Source organism: Pristis pectinata, chromosome 4, assembly GCF_009764475.1.
Source record: "Pristis pectinata isolate sPriPec2 chromosome 4, sPriPec2.1.pri, whole genome shotgun sequence".
Taxonomy (NCBI): Eukaryota; Metazoa; Chordata; class Chondrichthyes; order Rhinopristiformes; family Pristidae; genus Pristis; species Pristis pectinata.
Genome location: NC_067408.1, coordinates 67126535 through 67152581, shown reverse-complemented (window position 1 = coordinate 67152581; position 26047 = coordinate 67126535). Strand labels below are relative to the sequence as shown.

Here is a 26047-nt window from a genome sequence, read left to right as displayed (position 1 = left end):
TAGGAAAGGTTTACAGGGATATGGGCCAAACACGGGCAAATGGGGCTAGCTTAGATGGTTTTCTTGGTCAGCATGGATGAATTGGGCCAAAGGGCAGTATCACTCTATTGGTATTGGTTTATTATTGTCACATACCAAGGTACAGTGAAAAACTTGTCTTACAAACTGATCGTACAGGTCAATTCATTACACAGTGCAGTTACATTAAGATAGTACAGGGTGCATTGATGTAGTACAGGTAAAAACAATAACAGTACAGACTAAAGTGTCACAGGTACAGAGAAAGTGCAGTACAATAAGGTGCAAAGTCACAACAAGGTAGATCATGAGGTCATAGGTCATAGTCCATCTCATTGTATAAGGGAACTGTTCAATAGTCTTATCACTGTGGGGTAGAAGCTGTCCTTAAGTCTGGTGGTACGTGCCCTCACTCTATGACTCTATCAGGCATTTACTTCAATCCTTTCAATCCACAGTCACAAATACTATTGTATTCAAACTGCCACCCATATCCCAATCCCACTCAGCGAGTCCCACTGCCTCTCAGCCCACCCGCATCCTCTGGTTGCACACACCCCTGGAGACCTGCTTGTGTAGCACAAGACCACCTGACATCTGAAATTCAGTAACTGCCACACAACCGTTTCATGAAATGTGCCGAATTTACCACCAAATCCTGTCACATTTCCATCTCAGCGGAGTGCTTCTGTGAAGTGCACACCCTATCAGGCAGTATACAGACCTACAATTGTCAATAGCACTGCACCATGTGCAAAGTAAGGGCTCCTCATAATTCATAGAGGGTGACCAAGTCACAGAACAATTTTAATTTCTCCCTTCTGTTCCGAGTGTAACTTATTCAAGGTGCAAAGTCAGATGGGAAAGGAAGCTATGCAAAGGAAGTACAGAATCTGGAAATGTCTGAGAAGGTGGCAGATATTCCGTCATCTGGGAAAATATTGCTCACTTCAACAGGAATAGGAGGAAGGTGGAATGTTTCTTCTAAAATGGTGAGAAACCAGTGCTGAGACGACTTGGTGTCCACACTCATGCAATGAAGAAAGTTAAACACTAAAATATAAGGAGCAATCTGACAACAAGTGGTGGGCTAGCTTTTATTGCAAGAGGGTCAGAGATCGAGAGTAACTCTTTTACATAAGATAGCGTGAACGCAGTCCCGCACCACCACAAATTCTGCAGTCGAAGACCTGCTTTTGGCATCAGAGCACCCAAAGTGCAATGAGATCGCCTCGTCCTGGGAGAACTGCCTTTTTTTGATCTCAGTCTCTCCCCTGCCAGGTAAGCTGTCCAGAGAACACACCTCGATTATGGTGCATCAAGCTAAAGGAAGATTTACTTGGCACAGAGCCGATGCAGTGTAGATTCACTGGTCTGATTCCTGGGAAGAAAGGGTTGAGTATGAGAAGGGATTGAGTATGAGAAGAGGTTGAGGGAGATGGGCCTACAACTGCTGGAGTTTAGGAGGAGATGCAGTGATCTCATTGAGACAAGGTTCTCAGAGGGAATGACAGGAAGAAGTGCTGAGAGATTGGGCAGAGTACTCTGAACCGGGGGCAGAGAGGAAGGAGGGTGCCCACTGTGTGGGGGTGAGGATGAGGTGTGCCAATTCTGGGGGGAGTGAGGAGGGGAGGGTGCCCACTGTGTAGGGAAGGAGGAGAGGGAAGGGTGCCCACTATGCAGGGGGAGGAAGGGTGCCCACTCTAACAGGGGAGGTTGCCCATTTAGAATTAAGACAAGGGCTGTGGATGCTTGGCCCTCGAGTGTAGCCAAGGTGAAGATGGATAAATTCCTGGAGCAGGGAACCAGAAGCCATGGGAGTTAGACAGGAAGGGGATTGGAGACACAGGGTGAACCATGGACACGCTGAATGGTGGAGCAGCCGTGAGGGGCTGCAAAGCCTTCCTCCTCTCTCTGAAGTTCCTCGATCCTTGCAGACGATCCCGCACAAAGCGGAGCAGACTCCTGAGCCCCTAAACCTGTGGCCCACTGCAGGGGTCATCCACTCCATCTCCGCCGCTCAAGTATTTCCAAAGGCATCTGCGGAATGTAAACATTCCTCCCACACAAGGGTTCAAACACAGGCTCTGTGGGCACCTTTTACTGCTTGTAATTAAGGGGCTGGCTGCAGTCATGATTAAAATTCTCCACAATTACAGGATCAGTCTTTATTGAAAGCAGATGAAATTGCTTGGATACAAAAGGTTGCAGGACTGTTAGAACGGTGAAGTACGTGGCAGCTAGCTTGGCTAGACACCCCTACCCATTCATCGTCCCCCTCCCACCCTGTGAGGAAGCTCAGATCTCTAAAACTGGTTGGTTGACACCTCTACAGTGCAACAAAACTGCTGGGGTTTGGTCATTCAGTTGGATCAGCACTGGTCTGTATCTCAATTTGTCTTTGCGGCCCGCCCTTCAGCTGACAGAATGATCCATCGATCTGCTGTCAATGCACTGGCAGGCATGTTCACAAAGAAAAGGGCACACCCACATGCACGTCTTTCACGTTTAAAATGCTAGAACCTTCCTGCCCACACCCCCCCCCCCACCCCCGGGCTAGGCAGTCTCATCTCCCCACTCTTCCTGAATCAGGCACTCTCCCCCTCCTCACTGTCCACAGAATTCTTTCTTTAAATTAATTTTTGGGATTTGGCATCATTGGGAAAGCCAGCATTTATTTCCCATCCCCATTTGCCCCTGAGAGATGCCTTCTTGAACCACTGTTGGGGAGGGAGTTCCAGGCTTTAGACCCTAGTGACAACAAAGGACCGGCGATGTATTTCCAAGTCAGGAAGCTGCGTAACTTTAAGGGGAACCTGCAGACGGTAGTGTTTCTATGTACCTGCTACCCTTGTGTTTCTTGGTGGTAGAGGTGATGGGTTTGGGAGGTGCTGTGGGAGTAGCCTGGGTGAGTAACTGTGGTGTATTTTGTAGATGGTTCCATCATGCTCCATGTCTTGTGCCTTATAGATGGTGGAAAGGCTTTGGGGAGTCAGGAGATGAGCCACGCACTGTAGGATACACAGCCTCTGACCTGCTGTTGTAGCCACGTTGTTGATGTGGCTGGTCCAGTTCAGTTTCTGGTCAATCAGGATGCCCAGGGGATTGATGATGGGGGATCTTGGGGATGGTAATGTCCGTTCTCACTACCCTGAGACGACACCCTACCCTATTCACTGCCCTCAGAGCAAGACAACAGAGTAATGGACTCGGCCCAATACATCACAGGCACATCCCTCCCCAGTAGCATCTACATGAGGCGCTGCCTCAAGAAGGCAACATCTATCATCAAAGATCCCCACCATCTTTTCACAAGTACCATCGGGCAGGAGGTAAAGAAGCCTGAACTCCCACACTGCCAGGTTCAAGAACAGCTACTTCCCTTCAACCATGCAGTTCTTGAAAATACCTGACCAACCCTAATCACTACCTCAGTACACCAACACCATGACCATTTTGCACTACAATGGACTTTTTTTTGTTCTAATTGTGTTCTTTCTTGTATAATTTTGTCCAATTTATGTTCAATTTATGTTTAATTTATGTTTTATTATGAATGTTGTGTATCTGATGCTATGTGCCTGTGACGCTGCTGCAAGTAAATTTTTCATTGCACCTGTGCATATGTGTACTTGTGCATATGACAATAAACTCGACTTTGCACCACACCAAGCAACAGAAGTTCCCTTCACACAGCAAATGCTGAGTAAGATCACAGGTATGTGACCACCTTTCACAACCTGTGACACCATCAGTGCCACCTAGCTATTCTAAACACCTCAATCATGTCCCCTCTTAACCTCCTCTGCTCTAGGAAGGACAGACCCAGTCTCTCCTCATAACTGAACTGTTCCATCCCAGGCAACACCTTGGTGAATCTCCTCTGCACCCTCTCAAGCATCATCACATCCTTCTGCACGATGACCAGAACTCCAGCTGAGGTCTGACCAATGTTTTATAAAGTTGGAGCATAACCTCCCTGCTCTTGTATTCAATGCCGACTAATAAAGGCCAGTATCCCAAATGCCGACTTAATTGCATTATTGACCTGCACTGCCACCTTCAAGGATCTTTGGACTTGTACATCAATGTCCCTCCGTTCGCTAATACTCCCATGGACCTTACTATTCACGGTGTATGTCATAGCTTCATTAGTACTCCCAAATGCATCGTCTCACATTTGTCCAGAATAAACTCCCATCTACTATTTTTCAGCCCACTTCAACAACACATTGATATCTCTCTGGAGCCTAGGACTCCCCTTCACACTATCAACAACTCTGCCAATCTTTGTGACATCCACAAACTTACTGATCATGCAGTCTATATCCACATTCAAATCATTCATGGTCGTTAGAAGCAGCAAGGGTCCCAGCACTGTCCCTTGTGGGACACCTCCAGTCACAATCCAATCACAGAAACAACCCTCTACCATCACCGTCTCCTATTGCCATGCCAATTTTGGATCCAGTTTGACAACTTGTCCTGGATCACAAGGGCCCCAACCCTTTAAACCTATGTGGGATCTTGTCAAAGGCCTTACTCAAGTCCATGTAAACCACACGGTAGCGTAGTGCAGGCACAGTATTGTTAGCGTAACGCTATTACAGCACCAGCAACTTGGGTTCAATTCCAGCCGCTGTCTGTAATGAGTTTGTATGTTCTGTCCCGTGACTGCATGGGTTTCCTCTGGGTGCTCTGGTTTCCTCCCACATTCCAAAGACGTACGGGTTAGGAAGTTGTGGGTTGGTGTCGGAAGCGTGGCGACACTTGTGGGCTGCCCCCAGAACACTCTACACAAAAAGATGCATTTCACTGTGTGTTCCGATGTACATGTGACTAATAAAGAGATCTCATCTCATCTCTTTATTCTTCCCATCCTTCCCCTCATCTTCTCTGCTACTGAAAACTAACTTTGTTTTCTCTATTTCCCACTTCCGAAGAAGGGTCCCAGACCAGAATCATTAACCCTGTTTCTCTCTCCACAGAGGCTACCCAACCTGCTGAGTGTTTCCACCATTCTCTGTCTTTAGTGGAGTAGAGGGAGAATTCAGCTCCTGCACCCTGAGCTGCAACAAACGGCGGCCACCAGGTGGCAGTGGAACTGGGGAGGCAAGGCCCTTCAGCCCATCACTGGGTGTGCTGGCAAACCAGCCCTGCATGCAAACAACTCTGGCAGGCACCCATCCCACTGAAACACTGGAGGAAACCTCACCACATCCCCAAATAGCAATGTTAACACACAAGGAAACGATGTGTAAACTCACAGGAGAGCCCTGGATATACACCCACAGCAGTCTCGGACAGCACCACCAATGTCAACCACACCTCCCCCTCCGCCATCACGAAACCAAGAAAGAGAAGGAAACTCGACACAAGTCCAATCCACAGCCACAACATCCCACATCTATCCAGGACCAACGGTGTGTCATACATTCACTAAACCTTCTGAACGCAATATAGATGTGGACAGATGGTTTCAAGCACTGGGTTTATACCCCTTGACAGCCTGCACTGATGACTCTCAGGTCTATAACAACAAGGGTAGAGTGTAGGAAACCTCTCCCCACACAGAGGTGTCTATAATCTAAAGTCATAGGTTCGGGGTAAGTGGGGGATGGGGGAAGAAGTTTAGAGGGAATCTGAAAAAGAAATTTCTTCACCCATTGGGTAGCTGGAATCTGGAACGCATTGCCTGGGTGGGAAGTAGAGGCAGGTACTCTCACGATATTTCAGTCTCCAGATAAGCACTTGAATTGTCAAGATACAGAAGGCTATGGATCAAGTGCTGGTAAATGGGCTTACTGTAGATGGGTTACTGATGGTCGACATGGACATGCTGGGTCAAAGGGTCTGTTTCTGCACTGTATGACTCTCATGATAATCCTATGACACCTTGAGCCTTCTTCCCCCATTATGTGATCCATGAGCTTTCAACTGGAACCTCAACTCCACAGAAGCTGAGCTTTACGGAGTACAGGCGACACCTACCTTCACTTGGAAAGCACGTCACTGAGGCAAGAGTCCAACCAAGTGATCCAGACCAGCACAGCAGGCATGAGTGGGCAACTATCGACAGAGTCACGTTGAAAAATAATGAAACAATGAGGAGTACAGAGTCCAAAGAGGACTGAAAGCTGGAGGTAAAACCACTAATAAGTCATACATCAAGGGTTGGATGTTGTTCATGGCACAGCAGGCTCCACGGGAGGCTGTCACTGAAACGCCTTCTTAGCAATGATCATTCCCTTTGCTGCATACTTTGGCGCTTGCATGAGGGTTGTCAATTAACTGTTCAGCCAGTTAACAATCACCACTTGCATGGATCAAAGTACAGGAAAAAGTTAAAATCCAGGGAAAGTAAATCCACATTCACAGTCGCCAGTGTAAACTTGCTTTTGATCATTTTGCTCAGATAAGAGTCCAAAGCTTGCTGCAAACAGTTGGGTTTAATAATTTGCCACCAATCTAATTCATTCAGTCATCACTCTAGCAACAAAGATCTTCATTTACAGAGCACCTTTCTTCCCCACTACCAGATTTCCCAAAGCGCGTGGTAGCACACTGCAAACATGGCAGCCAATCTATGCACAACAAGCTACAAAGTGACAATGATTCAGTCATATGCCCCAAGGAACTACTATTGCCCAGGACAATATTGCAGGGATAACTCTGCTGCTCTTCATGGAATCTTTTGCATTCACAAGGACTGATAGGGCCTTGGTTTAATGCCCTCTACAGAAGTGCATCATCCCCTCAGCACTGCAAGTTTGTCTCAGCCCAGGTCTTTGTGGTAAAGTTTGTCAGGTAAGAATTAAACCAATAACGTCAAACTCTGGCCAGAGCGTACAGGGCAAATCACTCCACAAAAATTGTCAATAATGCAATGAAGAGATTCAACAGTGTAAATGCAAAGAAACTCATCTTTCTGATTATGGAATCCAGAGCAAAAGGAGCCAGGTGCAAAAATCAGGAAGCACTTCCTGACACGAGAGCAGGAGAAATCTGGAACACTTTTCTCTTGCTCTCAATCCCCTTCCCTCTTTTGTATAAAGCTGCAGAAGCCAGTGATATATTAGCACCTTCAAGGTTGAGAATGATAGACTTCTGTTTCAGGAGGGCATCCACAGGAAGCTGCAGATGATTAATAGTGTTGAGGTATAATTCAAGTGCCAGCGTGTGCTTGGGTGGTTTTAATGTCCTGGTTCCAAAGCATAGGCCCAACCAAAGTGACACACAATGTCTCCACTTAGAGAATGACAGCAACATGTGGATTACATTCTACTCAGGTCCCCTTGATCCAAACACGGGAATCACCAGCAGTATGGGCTGAGGTCGGGATATCTTGCAGGTGGCCTTTTAACAGATATTGGTGGGATTGCAATAAATTAAACATTAAATTTGATCATACATCCGCTATAAAGCTAAGATTGCTGGTTTATTTGTGCTGCAGAAGGTGGAACTGCAGACTGAATGTGGACTTTCCACAGCTCTCCGATGAGTCTTTACTTGCAAAGGTCTACAAGGAAAAGAGCAAGCCTGCTCTAAACTGAATTCTTAACCCACATCCTTCTGGCAGAAAGGCAACAACCTTACCACTGAGCCACAGATGAAAGAAAATATCAGAGAAGAGTTAAGCAAAGGCTCTTCTATTCCTTCAGTTGATGAACCTCACCTTATTTAAATCCAACTCTTGCTCCACCAGTTCCTGTGGTAGCTTGTCCGTAAACACCCATAAGAGATGCCACTCTGGGCAAACTACCCTGAAGATATTCAACCATGGGTGGCATCATATCTGCTGTTGAATGCTTTGGTGGCAATGTGATGGAGATGCTGGCATTCAATGCCCTGCACAGCAGAGCGTCCACCATCAGTATGGGTTGTCAGTTCACATTATCCCCCATCTGCTGGGCAATGCTTTCTACACATCCACAAAGCAAAGGTCCACTACTAACCTGGCCCTGATGCACAACTTCCCCTGGACAGTAAGGGTCAGGAAGATACAGAAGTCCAGCAAAGGTGGCAGCAAGAGCGCACCAACTCTCAGACTACCCGGCCACCCACCCCAACAAACACCTCCTGTGAAGAAATTGCCCCTCAGGTCCTTTTTAAATTTTCTCTTCTCACCTTAAACCAACACCCACTAGTTTTTAATTCCTTTTCCATGGGGAAAAGACCATGTACATTCACCCTATCTATGCCCCTCCTGATTTTATACACCTCTATAAACTATTCCTCAGTCTCCTACACTCCAAGGAATAAAGTCCTAGCCTGACCAACCTCTCCCTATAACTCAGGCCCTCGAGTCCTGGTAACAGCAGAGTTGTTGAATATTTCTGAGAAGTAGATAGATTCTCGATAATCAAGGGGGTGAAAGGTTACCAGGGGTAGACAAAAAAGCACGGTTGAGGTTAGAATCAGAGCAGCCACCATTAGATTAAATGTTGAGACAGCTTGAGGATGAGCAGTCCACAAGTCGTTCTTGTGCTTGCATGTCTGTAAGTCCAAGAGGGAATGCAAAAGAAACTTCTCCACCCAGAGAGTAGTCAGTTTGTAGAACTGAACTGAATTGATTAATTCAAGGGGAGGCTGGACAAACTCATGAGGGAGAAAGGGACGGAGCATTATGCTGATAGACTTAAATGAGGAAAATTGGAGGGGGCTCAAATGGAGGATAAACGTTGGCATGTAATGGGTGGGACGAATGTGATTTTTCCGTGCCATATATCCAGTGGTTCAAAGTTTTTCCATGCAGTATAAAGCAGGGAGCTGGGACACTGTATAATGTGTACACAGGGAGTTATAATGGAAAATGTGTGATGCACAAGCAATGACAAAACAGGTTAACATGCAGTAAGTTTTGGCAGTCAGGAAGTATACATAAACATGCATTAGGTTTGTTGGGTTAAATTTTCCACCCAAAATGTTTCCTTTCCCATCCTGTTTGCACTGATTATGTACTGGCCAGGCTGGCACAGTTCCCATGCCCTCACAGATATGTTCTTTATCCACGAGGAAGTTCAGTGACCCGCCCAACTCCCCCCCCATGGGGGGGGAGGGAGGGGGGGGGGGGAGAGAGGGGGGGAGAGAGGAGGGGGAAGGGGGGAGGGCTCTCTGACCTCCATCACAAGCTCATCACTGCATCTCCCCACACTAAGGTCCACGTTAACCACTGCTGCCAACTTCTACAGTCTGCAGCATGAGGATGTCTGCACATCAGGAATCCAGTGCAAGTAAAACACCCTTCAATACAATCAAAGCTGATCCTCTATCTCAGTACCACATTCCCACACTTTCCCCAAACCTCTGATACCTTTTGTGTCCAGAAATATACGTCTTTCTTAAAAAATTTTTTAAAATTTTATTTACAGTGTGGTAACAGGCCCTTCCGGCCCAACAAGTCCGCGCTGCCCATTTTAAACCCAAATTAACCTACCCGTACGTCTTTAGAAAGTGGGAGGAAACCAGAGCACCTGGCGGAAACCCACGCAGACACAGGAGAACGTACAAACTCCTTACAGACAGCAACGGGAATCAAACCCCAATCGCTGGCGCTGTAATAGCGTCGCGCTAACCGCTACGCTACCGTGCCACCCTTCTTAAAATACCCAATTTAAAAATACCCAATGATTTGGCCTCGACAACCTTCTGCTGTGGAGAATTCCACAAGTTCACCACCCACTGAGTGATGAAATCCCTCAGCTCAGTCCTAACTGTCTTCCCCTGTATCCTCAGACTGTGACCTCGGTTCTAAATGCTGCAAGCCAGAGAAAATCACCTTCCTGTACCCAGCCTATCAGGACCTCTCAGAACTTATGCATTTCATTGAGACCTCCTCTCATTCTTCACACTCTCCTGAATGCAGAGTCTACCTCTCCTCATACAGCAGTCCCATTATCCCAGGGATCAGGTGAACCTTTGCTTCATACCTTCTGTGGCAAGTATATTCTTCTTTAGGTAAGGAGTCCATAACTGCACAGGTGTAATCTCACCAGGGCCCTGTATAACTGCAGAAGGACACCCTTGCTCCTGTGTTCAGAACTTCCTGGAATGAAGGCCAACATACCATCTGCCTTCTTAACTATTTGACTCATCTGCATGTTTACTTTCAGGGTCTGCTGTACAAGGACATTTCCCAATCTATCACCATTTAAGTTATTCTCTGACTTTCTGTTTTTCCTCACAACTCAAGATTCCACCCAGTTTCATGTTATCAGCCACCTCAGGAATATTATGTTCAATTCCTTCACCCAAATCACCGATGTGTATTGTGAATAGCTGGGCCCAGCACTGATCCCTCTGATACTCCACTAGTCTTTGGCTGCTAATCTGAAAAAGACTAATTTATTCCTCCTCTGTGTCAACTAATTTTCAATCCAGTATATTACCCTCAATCCCTAACCTCTTACATGAGAGTTTATCAAAGTCCGTATCAAGTACACCACACCCATTGTTCTCACTTGTTTATTCTACCAGTTACATCCTTAAAAAACTTTGACTTTGTCTAATCCCACTGATGTTCTCTGAGTGTCATGTTACCCCAATGTTTATATAAAAAAACAGCATTTTCCCCACAACTGAAGTTAGGCTGTTGTTCCCTTTTTTCTCTTTCCCTCCTTGGTTTAACAAGACTGGAGATTCATTTGCTACCCTCCAAAATGTAATTTTGTTTAATTCATTCAAGGGGTGTAGGCTTCACAAGCTGAGCCAGCATTTAGTTGCCCATCCCTGGTTGCTCTTGAGAGGGTCGTGATGAACTGCATTCTTGAACCACTACAGTCCTTGAAGTGTGGGTATACACACGATGCTGTTGGGGAGAGGCTTCCAGGATTTTGACCCAGTGAAGGTGAAGCAACGGCGACATCTTTCCAAGTCAGGATGGTATGTGGCTTGGAGAGCATCTTCCAGGTGGTGGTGTTCCTGTGGTTTTTTTGCTGCCCTTGTCGTTCTAGCTGGTAGAGGTCATGGGTTTGGAAGGTGCTGCTACTGTGGGTCGGTGGTGGAGTGAGTGAATGGTTGTGGATGGGGTGCCTAGCAAGTGGGCTGCTATGTCCTGTATGGTGTCGAGCTTCTTAAGCATTGTTAAAGCAGCACTCACCCAGACACTCCTGACTTGAACCTTGTAGATGGTGGGCAGGCTTAGAAAAATGACAACCACTATTTCCATGGTAACCTTTTAGTACTCTGGGATGCAGATTATCAGGCCCTTGGGATTTATCAGCTTTCAGTTCCCATTAATTTCTCCAGCAACGTTTTATTTTAATCAATACTAGTTTCCTTCTTCCTTTTCGTGAGGTTCTTGGTTTCTGAGCAGTTCTTGGAATTTATTTGCATCTTCTTCCAAGAAAGATGGGAACCAAAGTATTTGTTTAATTGCCCCATCATTTCTTTGTTCCCCATTATAAATTCTCCCACTTCTGACTACATTTGAATTCACAAATGTTTTTCTTTGTATGTACTCAGTCCACACAGAACACTAAGGCAGGACAGCAGAAGGCAGGCAGACAAAGCCAGCTCGGGAGTTTCAGCAGACTGGACATCAGCAGGTGACTCCATCACACATAAGAACACCAAAGTCATTGGATCTGGCTCTAGACCTGGCTGGGCAGCACAAGAGGAGGAATGGTGAGGAAGGAATGGTGGATTCAATCCAGTTACAAACATACTGGGCTTACATTAATAAACAACATTCTTGAACTACAAGCCAGCATTGTATCCATCCCCAGTTGCTCCAGGAAGGTGGTCAAGGGTTTGAGCTGCAGCTGATCGATTGATGTACAAGCAGTCCCCAGGTTAGGTTCAGGGTTCTATTCCTGAGAACTGTCTGTGAGCTGATTTCCTCATAAGTCATATATGTCCATTTTCTATCGCTACCAATATTTTATCACTCTACATACACTTACTATAATTCTTAATGCAACTAATGCAGAAAATGCAAATCTGGGGAGTAAGCTCCATCAGGGGACAACCTATACAAGCAGTCTCCAAGTTACGTAAGGGTTCCGTTCCTGAGAACTGTCCGTAAGTTAGAAACGTCCATTTTCTATAGTAACACATATCGTATCGCTCTACATACACTTGCTATAATTGTTTCATTTCATTGAATAATCACCTTAACACTACCCATAATTAAACTAATGGAATATATACTGTATCCATTTTCTGAAAGGCAATAGATAAATTGGACAAATTCCACACCAAAACAATTGTGCAACCTCAAAAGCAAGGGAACACTCCCAAAAGGTTTCCATCAGTCACACCAAAACCACTACCAAGGGCAGTCAAAAACAATTCCCTAAAGCTACGGGAAAAGGATGGAGTCATGTGCTCATTATTCCCTCTCTGTGGACATTCTCTGCATTCTAACCAGTAGCATCCATCTTCTGAGCTGTTTGTAAAATCAGCACAACTTTTTTTCTCATTGATAAACAGAAATTCAAATATACATAACAGTAACTCAATCCAATGATGCAAAAACAGCCCAAACATATTTAGTTTAAACCAACTCAGTTCAATTCTCATAACAATCAATTCCTTCATATATGTTAGAAGAACGATACTGATGGAGAATAGAACAGTTGCAACTTTGCATGAGGCTGGCAGTATAATAGTTAACAGCCTTATAATAAATCATGAGAAGCATTACACCAGTATTACCCAACAGCAGTGACAACTTGACAGAGGTTGCTGTGGCAACACACAGATTAACCACAATAATTTAAGTAAAATGTGCACCCCTAACACAGCTCAAGTAATTATTTTTCATATATAAAATCTACCACCGGTAACTAAAAACTGCAAGTACTCACGACTAGCAAAAAGCTCATTGTGCTTCTCATCATAGTTTTAACTAATGTGTAAAAAGTCAAAGTTCAAGAGCGTCTACTTGGAGTCTGTGCGGGAGGCACACACGTGACAGAGCCAGCCCGCGGAACATTTCGGCTGCAGCACCATCAACCTCTTTTATCATCAACCCTCTCCCAGCTTCCGCCATAACAAACATCTGCCCTTTTGTTGTCTTCCCCTCTCCTCTGCACTTCACATAATTTCCATCCATTCACAGTTCCGGTGAAAGGTCTCAAACCATTTCTCTCCCCCCAGATGCTGACGGACCTGCTGAGTATTTTCCAGCATTCTCTGCTTTCAATGACCATTGCTGGGCACTCCATGCATGGCCAACAAATAGGTAAGGTTCTGATGTCTCAATGTTATCGAAATGGGAAGAGGATATTCATCCCCTCAGGCTTGTTCTATCTTTCAACCTACTTCACCATTTAGGGGGAAGAATGGGAGGAAACGTTGCAGAAATTAAGGGCCATTTTGTACACGTGAATGTCTCAGACACCAGCCTCAGCAAAGGCACCAACACCTAAGTGAGAAGCAATAGAGTTCACATCCCATTCCAGGGATGAACGTGGAACCCAGGCAGTAAATTCTCAAATTCTTCCCCAGCTGTAAAACATTTCAGCACACCCCAAGAATGTGAGAGATGTTCTTAATTTATTTATTTGTTCCAAGAACTCTCTGGTTGACTTACCCACACAGATGAGATATTGGTATTGGTTTATTATCATCACATGTACTGAGATATAGAGAAAAGTTTTTTGTCATGCCATATATAATTACATTGAAGTAGTAAAAAAGAAAGCAGAATGCAGAATATGGTGCTATAGAGAAAGGGCAGTGCAGGTACTCTTTAAAAAAAAGCATGGGCTACAACGAGGTAGATTGGGAGATAAAGAGTTATCGAGTCAGAATTGTTCAGCATTGAAACAGGTCCTTCGGCCCACAGTGTCTGCGTCGAGCATCACGCCAATCTATACTAATCCCACATGCCCGCATTAAATTCCATAACTCTTATCAAGGGAGGATTGGAATTTCATCCTTTAGCGCATAAGAAGTCCATTCAAGAGTCTGATAACAGTGGGATAGAAGCTGTCCTCGTATCCAGTGGTTCGTGCACTCAAGCTTTTGTATCTTCTGCCCGACGGGAGAGGGGAGAAGAGAGAATGACTGGGGTGGGAGGTGTCCTTGATTACGTTAGCTGTTTCTCTGAGGCAGTAGGAAGTGTAGACGGAGTCAATGGAGGGGAGGCTGATTTTCATAATAGACTGGGCTGCGTTCACAACTCTCTGTGGTCTTGGGCACAGCAGTTTCCATACCAAGCTGTGATGCATTGGGATATGATGCTTTCTATGGTGCAGCAATAAAAATTGGTAAGAATCACCAGGAACATGCTGAATTTCCTTAGCCTTCTGAGGAAGTGGAGGTGTTGGGTGTTCTTTTTTGGCCATAGTGTCCACGTAGCTGGACCAGGACAGATTGTCGGTGATATTTACACCTAGGAACTTGATAGATTTGGGAACTACATTCTCAGCACATCCAATGCAGCCTAAAATGTGTGCATGAATGGCTTTAATATCTTGGTTACTGCCTCAACACAGGGCAACAAAGAGTCACCAGCCTGGTTCCAAGGATAGAGGGTTTCCTGTACAAGGACAGATCGAGTAGATTTGGGACTTTGGTCTTTCAAGTTCAAGAGAATGAGAGGCAATCTCACCAAACCACACACATTTCTTAATTCTTACAAGGCTCCACAGGGTTAATGAAGGGAGGACGAGGATTCTAACTTTTACACTTGTGCGTTGGTGCCTTTGTTGTGGTTGGCTTCCTCAGACTTTTGCATGTATGAGATGGCCCTTCGTCATTCGCAACGCCTCCTCCGAATGATGGAGTGGGTTGAGTGACAGAACGAGCCTGAGGGGATGAATGTCCTCTTTCCTTCCTGTGACAATGAGGAGTGTAGAACCAGGGATTACAATCTCAGCACAAGGAAGAGGCGATTTAGGATTGAAATGAGGAGAAAGTTCTTCACACAGAGTGCCGCCAACCTTTGGAATTCTCTACCCTGAAGGGCCTCAGTCACTAAGTTCATCCACAGCAGACATTGATAGATTTCTGGATGTTAATGGAACAAAGGGAAATGGAGCCGAGGTGGAAGATCAGCCCTGACCTGGAGTAATGGCAGACCAGGCTCAGAGGGAAAGGTTAGACTCCTACTCCTGGATCTTCTGTTATCACATAAAATCACCAGTAACCACAGTGCTGTCACGCAGACAAAGACCAGCTGCCTGGTACTCCAAGAGTCATAGAGTCGTACGTCACAGATCAGGCCTTTTGGCCCACTGTGTCCATGCCGAACATCAAGCATCCTTCTTTACTAATCCCACTTATCAGCCTGTTATGCCTTGGTCATTCAAGGACTCACCAAGATACTTCTTAAACGTTGGTGAGAGTCTCTGCCTCCACCATCTTTTCAGGCAGCACATTCGACATTCCAACCACTTTCTAGGTGAGAAGACTTCTTCGTCGTATCTCCTCTAAACCTCTTGCTGCTTACCTTCCACCCATGCCCTCTGGTTATAATACTTTTGCCACGGGGAAAAGTTTACTATTGTCCACCCAATCTATACCCCTCTTGACTTTGTACACCTCCATCAGACCACTCCTGGGCTCCGAGGTTGGATTCAGGAGGTCAGCTACAGACCCTGTCTAGGGTCGGGCGCAGTTGGAGCATGCAAGGGGAGTGGGTTGGCATTAAGCTGGGCAGTGACATCAAAGCAGGCCCCTCAAAATTTGTGGGCAAGCAGGTATCAGGTGGCATGGAGAAATGGGGTCTGGGGCAGTCTGTTCAGTGCAGGGGTGTGTGGAAACAAGGTGCCGTCCAAGCTAGGCAAGTACTTTATTTACCAGTGGCTCTTCCAGGCGAGTGCTGTGGATTAAGACCCAGCACCTGACAACGATGCACCACCAGAACAGCTGACATGAATATCCCTGCCTTCTGCAAGGAGAGGCATCGTCCTGTTCATCCTCAAGCTGCTTCGGGGTCTCGTAGCCAAAGATGCACCACGGAACTTCCCAGTGTCAGTGAACTTTTGGGAGCATGAACTTACTCAGGATTAAACCCACCTCAATTACATAGCGCCGAGAAAAATTATTGCTCCGTGAAGGACTTAGTAACCATCTGAGCCGTCTAATGTTGGACAGACAGAGCCCTGTTCCAGAGCCTCACTGTGACTTGTGACCACACTTTGTACATGACACATCACGCCTACTCATTACAGCAATGTTGGGCTCCCTCATACAGAAATCCAATCTGTCAGAGCAAACAATGCAGCAGATCAAACTGCAACAGAAGCCTCCTCAGCTGAAGACCGGGACACAAAAAATAAAAGCAAAAATGCTGCAAATACTCAGTTGCTGCCACGACCTGCTGAGTACCTCCAGCATTTTCTGCTTTTATTTGCAGTGTTTGGTTCTGGGCTGCAAGGAGCCAGTGCTAAGGTCAGTTAAACTAAAGCCAACCACACCTCAGCCTCCGATAGTGTTGGCTCATGGTGAACCTGACACCCTGGGTTAGAAACGGCACACTTCAGTGAAAAGGAAGCACAGGGTAAGAAATTACACCATGTGCAAGTTTCTCCCTCTCCTGATGGTTAACTAGAAGCACTGCCAGGTGTGGTGTGCTGAAAGAACAGGGAGGAACTGCATTTACAGAGCACCTGCCACAACCTCAGAGCACTGCAAAGTGATTCAGATTCTAGTCTAATTGCAAGGTAGCCCAGCCAAACATTCTGCACCGGGCAAACTCCTGCAAACAGCAATAGCCACAATACCGGTGAGAAATCCCACGTACTTCTTCAAATGTTACTGACCGCTTTTCACTGTGTGTGCCACAGTGGCGCAGCTTGTAGAGCCGCTGCTTCACAGCTCCGGTGACCTGGGTTCGATCCTGACCTCAGGTGCTGTCCGTGTGGAGTTTTGCATGCTCTCCCTGAGACCCCGTGGGTTCCCCCAAGTGCTCTGATTTCCTCCCATATCCCAAAGACCACGCGGTTGGTAAATTAACTGGCCACTGTAAAACTGCCCTAGGTGGGTGGATGGCAGGAGAACTGGAGGGGTGGGGGCAGAGTTGAAGGGAATGCGGGAGGAAAATTAGGATTAGCGTAGATGGGTGCTTGATGGTTAGTGCAGACATGGTGGGCCGAAGGGCCAGTTTCCATGCAGTATGACTCCATGACTTTCTCAGGATCAGTACTTCCCACAGATTGCAGTGCACAGCAGTGCCAGGTTTTCTCCTGATATGTGGCAGGAATCGGTTTTGGGTCAGTTGACATGATACCCCTTCTGTACCCATAGGGAAGGAGCTTGCACATGGCCACACTACACAAAGTACTTGCATCACACTGCGATGATCCCTGCAGGGACTTATGTATTAACCAAGATCAGGTGCACCTCAGTTCCTCTCCACCACCCCTCTCCAAACATCCAACAACCCAAATTTTGAAAGCTCCGATCATTCCAGCATCTACAGCCGTTTGGTGGAAAGACTTCCAGATTTCTACTACCCTCTCAGGTGTACCCACACACCTACTGGAGGAAAGGCATTTATCCCAGCACCTGTTCCACCTAAATCCACAGCTTTGCAAGGCAAAAGTAAATTCTCTGTATCCATTCACATACAGACACGTACACACAACCCCACCTTATTCCCTCAGGCACACAGTGCAACTAGCCAGAGCTCAGTGTGAAATAATCCAATGAAAAGTCAATTTTGTCAGAATCTAATATTGCTCACACTGAAACATTACCCTCAGTTTGACGATAATCAGGCATTTATCTGACACTATTTTTTGCCACCATTTAAAATGTGCATCTTCACACATTTCCACTTGGAAACTATTTTCTCAAGACAGCTCATCTTAACTACTTTTTGTGTTTACATAACACCATAATCTGAAGATGTTTTAAAGTGTTTCAGAGTCAATTAAGTACTGTTGACCCTCCCTGTTGTACAGTAAGAAATGGAGTCGGGGCAAGTTCTTACGAACATTAATCTTTAATGGCCAAATAATTGGGGAACTCACTGAGTGATAACATTTAAGAACTCCTGTTATTTTCTTTCAAAATAAGGCAACGTGATGGTTTGATAGTGCAGAAAGGCTTTGGTTGAACATCTTTCCAAAAAAAACCAGCATCTCCAACATCCCAGCACTACCTCGGTACTGCAATGACCTGTCAGCCTAGATTTTGTGCTTAAGTCACTGGAATGGGACTTGAACCCATGGCCATCTGACTCTGAAGTCACAGTGCCAATCGTGAGCCAATAGTGAGCCAAAGCTGGCCCCTCAATCAATCTTCTGCACAAGGTTATGAGCCAAGTTTCCCACTTCACAAGTTCCCACTTCTAACTACACCTGCTGTGCCCACCAGGCACGGTAGTGTAGCAGTTAGCGTAACGCTATTACAGCGTCAGCCACCCAGGTTCAAATTCGGCCACTGTCTGTAAGGAGTTTGTACGTTCTCCCTGTGTCTGTGTGGGTTTCCTCCAGATGCTCTGGTTTCCTCTCACATCCAAAAGACGTACAGGTTAGGAAGTTGTGGGCATGCTATGTTGGCGCTGGAAGCGTGGCGACACTTGCGGGCTGCCCCCAGAACACTCTACGCAAAAGAAGCATTTCACTGTGTGTTTCGATGTACATGTGACTAATAAAAATATCTTGTCTTATCATTTCACGGATGCAGAAGGTTCGCACTGTGAGGAGCCAAAACTAACTGGCCTGGCAGGAGACCCAGCTGCTTCAGCTTGGCCCTCCACCAACCCTCAGCACACACTAGCAAGACCAGCTATTCACTGCCTTTCACAAATTAATCCAGAAGATAACACCTTCTTGAACTAATGTTTAAGGGGCATTTAAACAGGTACTTGAATAGGCAAGGCACAGAAGGATATGGTCCTAATGCGGGCAAATGTGATTAGTGCAGACAGGCAAAAGGTCGGCATGGATGTGCTGGGCTGAAGGCCTGTTTCTGTGCTGTACAACCCTATGACCATGGCTCTATAGCCACTCAGTCTACGTGTGAGGGTACTCCCATGCTAATGGTTCGGTGACTATAAGCCACATGTTTATGGTCCACACCACAGAATAACACAATGATGGAGTTTGAAGGAGGCCATTTGCCGGACTGCATTCAGACGACCCAAAATTAAGCCATTTTTTGGTATCTCCACTTGCCAGCTCTCTGTCCCAGCCTTGTTGGCTACAGCTCTTAACACCGTTATTCAGGTACTTTTTATAGGTGTCAAGGATTTCTGCCTCACCACCCTTTCAGGCAACAAGTTCCAGGCCCCCACCACACTTTGGGCGAAGATCTTCCTCATTCACCCACCCATTAATTAATCCATCTCCCCTAGTTTTCACTCCCTCTGTGTGAAGGGAATGAGGTCCCTTGCTGTTTGCTCTGTCTGGACTTCTCATTATTTTGCACACTTTAATTAAACCTCTCCACAGCCTCCGTTGCCCAAAGACAACTCCCAGGCTAGACAGTGTCCCTTCATGTCTCCAGCACTCACAACATTCCTGAAACCTCCTCTGCTCCCTCTCTGGAACTCTCACGTCCTTCCTGTCATGTAGTGACCGAGACTCTACATCATGCTCTGGGTATGGCCCTAGCGTTTTATAGAATTCCAGCATGAGCTCTCTGCTCTTCCACACCTTGGCCACATACCCCATATATCTCTTAACCATCTTATCGACCTGCCTTGATTTTATCCCCCATTTTAACAGGATGTTGCTATAGACCACATATTTGAACTTTCACTCCAACACCACATTTCCAAATAAAAGCAGAAAATGCTTGAAAACACTCAGCAGGTCAGACAGCATCTGTGGAAAGGGAAACAGAGTTAACATTTCAATCGAAGACCTTTCATCGGCACTAGGAAAGAGTGAAAACAAGCTAGATTGGTAGTTGGTTTATTATTATCGCATGTACTGAAGTACAGTGAAAAACTTTGTTTCTCCCCATTTCCAAATATCAGATTTGCAAGGTGGTATTTACATAAGGAACTGCCATCAAGTTGCTTAAAACTAATCCCATGGATCAAGATTTTGTTGCTGTCTCAACTGCCCCTTGATTTGGCTGAACTGAACTGTTGTTGTTCTGTGTCCCTGCACACGAGCAACTCCACAGTAGCATTAACCTGCGCTGTCCTGCAGTTCAGCAAAAGGTTGTGCCAATTGATGTCTCATTATTAAACAGGAGCTCCCTTGTGCTACCCATTTCTTCACTGCTTCTTTGACACTTGTCACCGATTCCTCCCTCCACCATTTAACACTGGTGATACTATGAAATGTGTTCATAATCAATAATGCTTTGCTCCATAAAGCACTCAAATAGAAATGAATGTGACTAAGTCATGTCATCCCAGAATATTCCTCTCCTTTGACTGGTCGCAATCCATTTTCATCTAGTTTTAGCCCAATAAACAACTACTCACTTTGAGCTTTCCACTGTGAATGTGTAGCCATCTGAATGCTTGCTCTAGCTTTTCAAAGATTTTCCTCTTCGGTACTTGTGGCCATCTTTGTGTTCTCTTATGACAGAGGAGGCCATTTGTAGCTTGACTGAACAGATATGCATCCTTGCCCATAACTGAGCGATCTGCTGATGCACTGGTTATTTTACTATACATTTGTCTAGAAATTATTCTGCTTTCCATCATTGCTACTGTTGGTATGAGAGTGATAAAAGCCTGTTTCTCCATTGTTCACACTGGCTTCAATACCCTGTGGCCTTCCTCTCTGTGGCTTTTTGATTTGAAAACTTCCCCTCTGAAGAAATCACGTGACCAGAATTGCTTTGATTCACACTCTCTCTCGGCTCAGACTAGTCCACTGAAGATGTGAGCCCTCCTTTCTAGCAGTGAAAACATTCGGCATTTTGAATGGACTTACATGCAGTAGATGGCTTCTTGCTATATCAGTAAACAGCTGGTCACCCATGGGCTTCAGATTCTGCTTTAGAACTACTGCTCCACAGCAGGGAACTGCTGTCGCATTTGTACTTTGGTTCAGATGCAAATCTTCCGCCATTCCTGATGCCATCTCTCCTCTGACTCATTCTGGCCCCAGTTTCCCCTGACCACCCTAGCCCCCAGTTCCCCCGACCCACCCTGGCCCCAGTTCCCCCCGACCCACCCCTGGGCCCAGTTCCTCCCTGACCCACCTGGCCCCAGTTCCCCCTGACCCACCCTGGGCCCAGTTCCCATGCTCCCCTCCGACTCACCATGACCACAGCTCTGCACTCTCTTTAAATTAACCAGGACCCCATGTTCTGTAACTTACTGCGTTCACTGGAAAGTTTATTATAATAGCATGTAACATCTAAAGAAGTGAATAAAAGAGTTCTGGGGTATAATAACAACATCCAACTATCCCAAAAATCTGCCAAAGCCTTGAGTGCGCTGACTTATCGGAGTTTAACTGCATAATGGGAAGACTTTTTCCAGGACATATACAGTATATCAGCATCTTTCTGACAACTAGAGAAACAAAGGACTGCAGATGCTGGAATCTAGATGAAACACGTGGTGATGCTGGAGGAACTCAGCAGGCCAGGCAGCATCCGTGGAGGAAAAGCAGGCGTCCATCGTTTCAGGACTGAAGAAGGGTCTTGCCCCAAAATGTTGACTGTCTGCTTTCCTCCGCGGATGTTGCCTGGACCTGCTGTGTTCCTCCAGCATCAGAGCGTTTTTCATCTGTCTGACAACTGCTACTTCTTCAGGATCTACCCCATCCAACTATCCCGAAAATCTGCCAATGTCTCAGGTGTGCAGAAATCATCGGAATGTAACTGTAACATCGGGAAGAGGCATTTTACAATGGATGTATCAGTGCCTGTCTGGCCACAGCTACCACTTCAGCATCTACCACATTGTGTTATTCAGATTTCCAGCTCCCCTGACGCAGGGCCGCCCAGTGAAAGCAGCCCTCAACATATGTCAATACGATTAATAATCACCCAGCTCTCCCAGCCCAAGGCCACCCGGTTATCTGCCTGGCTTGCTGCAACGGTTAATGTGCTCCTGAAAGCAGGAGGGGAGGTCTGCACAGGGACCCAGTGGCAGGCACTAAAGAGGGGGGCTGGGACATTCCTGGAACATTCAACCCACTTTGCATTAACCCCTCCAGCCCCTCAAATGCTGCTTGTTAACATTTCCACAGTTCCAACTCCCTGGGGAATCTGCTCACCCCCTCCCCCGCGACAGAATCAAAGATTCCAGCATTCCACATGCCATTGCAGCATCAGTAAGTAAACAGGAGAAAGAGCCCGGCGTAAAATGCCCTTGAATTCTTGCTCTGTGAAACTGCAGGCCCAGAATTTATTTTTACTTCTTCTAGTAGGAATTCTTTGCTTCCTTTCCATTTTGCACCTCCTCCCCTCACAGGTGCCTGCTGCTGAACTTTGGTCACAAGCAAACCTTTCGTTTCATGTCCAATTCGAGTCATGTACTGGTAAAAAGGCACCTATTCACCCATGGGAGTCGTCACAGTGTGCCCATTTTAGAGGTGGCCTATGGAGATGGCTCTTCCAGCTAATTCATAGAGCAACAGAGTAATACAGCACAGAAAATAGGTCCTGCAGCCCAACTCGTTCATGTTGACCAAAATGCCTAGCTGAATGCGTCTTATTTGCCAGTGTTTAGCCCATATCCCTCTAAACCTTTCCTATCCAAGCACCTGTCCACATATCTTTTAAATGCTGTTATTGTACCTGCCTCAACCACTTCCTCTGGTAGGCTTGTTTCCTCCCTCTGCATGAAGAAGTTGCCCCTCAGGTCCCTTTAAATCTCTCCCCTCAAACCTGTTCTTTTAAACACTTTTAATAAAAACTGGCAGAAGGACCACAATGTCTCTGGAGAACCTGGGTTAGAGATGAACGAAGTGAATGAATTGTTTGGCAGAGGGATGGACCCCTTCTATTCCAAAACGCTCTCATCAGCAGCTCCCCAGCAAAGGTTAGCACGTGGACCAGATACTCTAGCCACTATCTCCATCTCTGGGAATACAGTAGCAGCCTATATCCATTACAAGCCCTCAGACTCCCACTGCTACCTTGACACTTCCTCCCGTCCGACCTCTTGTACAGATTCCATTCTGTTCTCCCAGTTCCTCTGGCCTCGCTGAATCTACTCTCAATGATGACACCTTCTGTACCAGTGCATGCAAGACGTATTCCCTTTCTCCAACATCATGGTTGGCCTCCACCATAGACAACAAGGTGTTGAATTGCATGTTTCATTTCTTGCCAATTCTGTACTTAGGCCCTCTATTCCCACCCAGGAGAGATACATGGGCTCTCTTCAGCCCCTGCAGCCTTCTTGGGTTCATCCCCTTCTATCTGCAGACAGATCAACCGTGATCAACAAGCCTTCACCACACACTCTCACCCAGCACCGCCACCATTCAGTCATTCAGTCTCTTGATCTCCAGCTGATCACAGACACTCCCTTTGTTCTCTCCATCTCTTCCCCTTCTTGCAACTTAAAACACACCTGTTTCCAACTTTTCCGAGCTCTAATGAAATGTTATTGACCTGAGACAACTGACTTGGTTTCTCTCTCTACAGATGCTGCCCGGTCTGCTGAGGTAATCTCTGTTTTCACCTCATGTCAAATGTGCCATCTCCAAACAACAGAACTAACACCTTGGGCACTGGCATGCAGATGTGAAATCTCGACTGTGAAAGGACAAATATAAGGTTATACAAAATTATAAGGACAGACAGGGTGGATAGAACATAGAACAGTACAGCACAGGAACAGGCCCTTCAGCCACAATGTTGTGCCTGAACTAATTAAACTCGTAAACTAATGTCTAACTAAACTAGTCCCTTCTGCCTACACAATGTCCATATCTCTCTTTTCTCTGCACATTCATGTGCCCATCTAAGAGCCTCTTAAATGCCTCTATCGTATTTGCCTCCACTACCACCCTGGCAACACATTCCAGGCACCCACCCACTCTCTGTGTAAAAAAAACTTGCCCCGCACATCCTCTTTGAACTTACCCCCTCTCCCCTCCATTGACTCCATCTACACTTCCACTGCCTCGGGAAAGCAGCCAACATCACAAAGGACCCCTCCAACCCCGGTCATTCTTCCTTCTCCCATCAGGCACAAGATACAAAAGCTTGAAAACAGGTACCACCAGACTCAAGGACAGCTTCCATCCCGCTGTTATCAGGACTGTTGAATGGACCTCTCATATGCTAAAGGTGAACTCTTATCTCCCTATGTACCTCGTTGTGGCCCTTGTCCTTTGCTTGTCTACCTGCACTGCACTTTCTCTGTAGCTGCAACACTACATTCTGTTTTCTTTTTACTACTTCAATGTACTTATGTATTGCATAATCTGTCTGGATGGCACGCAAACAAGTTTTTCCACTGTATCTTGGTACACGTGACAATAATAAATCAATACCGATACCCATGTTGAGGCATTAGATTCAATAGATGGATGAAAGGTTGAAGGGATACTGAACTTGGTGGGTAATTGATAGCATGGACTGACTGGGCCAAATGGCCAGATTCCGTGTGTTAATTTCCATAACAAAGAGCTCTCCAGCAAAAGGGAGTTAGAACTGATGCTGGAACATTGAATTACCTTGGTGCCTGCAGCAGGTGAGTCTGGATGCCCCATCTGTAACTTAATATACACCAGCAGTCTGCTAACCTAACCTTAGCTCAATACAGGCATTCTTCCACCTAACCTGCTGTACCGATGAACAGGTTGGAGAGTGAGCTCAGATGTTGGCTTTAAGAGGATTTGAACTTTTGCACTCTGGTGCCCCGGAATAAAATGAGCACCAGGCTGGGGTTATACGTAGAAAACTCAAGGCAACACGGTGGAAGCAGCAGCTCCCACAATAAATAAAAACATAGGATGCTCAAAATGCTCGGCAGCTGTGGCAAGCATCTGGGAGAAGAGGAGGAGAGATTGGGTTTCACGGTGATAACCTTTCATCAGAACTGGGGGAAAGCTAGCATTGAAATAAGAGGCAGAGAAAGTGGAGATGGAGGGGGAGCAGAGAACAATAGGGGCGGCACGGTAGCGTAGCGGTTAGCGCGACGCTATTACAGCGCCAGCGCTCGGGGTTCGATTCCCCTCGCTGTCTGTAAGGAGTTTGTACGTTCTCCCGTGTCTGCGTGGGTTTCCTCCGGGTGCTCCGGTTTCCTCCCACATTCTAAAGACGTACGGGTAGGTTAATTTGGGGTTTTAAATGGGCAGTGCAGACTCGTTGGGCCGAGAGGGCCTGTTACCACACTGTAAATAAAATTTAATTAAAATTTAATTAAATTAATTTAATTAAGAGGGTGGAAGACAGGGAAGATTACATGACAAACAGGAGGGGCAAAATTTACTTAAAAGCCAACACTTCTCGGTCTGAGTCCAACCCTTGAGCTCGCTCTCCAACTTGGCAATGGGAGGTGAGAGACTGGTAACAGGACAGGTAAGGGAACAGGATTCACCGGCGGTACATCAGGATCACCGGCGGTACATCAGGATCACCGGCGGTACATCAGGATCACCGGCGGTACATCAGGATCACCGGCAGTACATCAGGATCACCGGCAGTACATCAGGATCACCGGCGGTTACATCAGGGATCACCGGCAGTACATCAGGATTCACCGGCGGTACATCAGGATCACCGGCGGTACATCAGGATCACCGGCGGTACATCAGGATCACGGTGACGGTGGGGATATCAGTCTCCCATCGTCAAACGTCTCTGTCTATCCGCTACTTCCCAACCAAAAACAGAGGTCACCAGCAGCCACTCCCGGCCCACTTCATGTATGCAAGCTTCTGTCGAGAACAGCTGCATTCCACTGCTACAGCTTGCTGCTGATCGCTGTGTCGGCCCCACAGCAAGACTTCAGCCGGTAGCTCACACGTTGAGAGCTGCAGAAGCAGTGCAGTATTCGTCATCACAGACAGGGCCAGTCAGTTGTACAGTCGGATACAAGTGACGAGATGGAATTACACTGCAAACTCTGCCAAAACACTCTCTAGAAGTGGCCATCCCAGTTGAACGCCACTTACCTTTAACCAGAACTAGAGGAATTAAGCCAAAAAAAGAATTTAGATGAAAGTTCTTTCAATTTCACACTGATCATTCA

The 26047-nt window shown here is 46.3% G+C and overlaps 1 protein-coding gene and 1 pseudogene across 5 annotated transcripts in view; both read right to left on the bottom strand.

Annotated features, from left to right (window-relative positions):
- Window positions 1–26047, bottom strand: part of LOC127569144 (protein Shroom2-like) — a 180621-nt gene that overhangs the window by 125066 nt on the left and 29508 nt on the right. The gene's annotated exons all lie outside the window — the stretch shown is intronic.
- LOC127570104 (uncharacterized) lies at window positions 1155–1307 on the bottom strand (annotated as a pseudogene).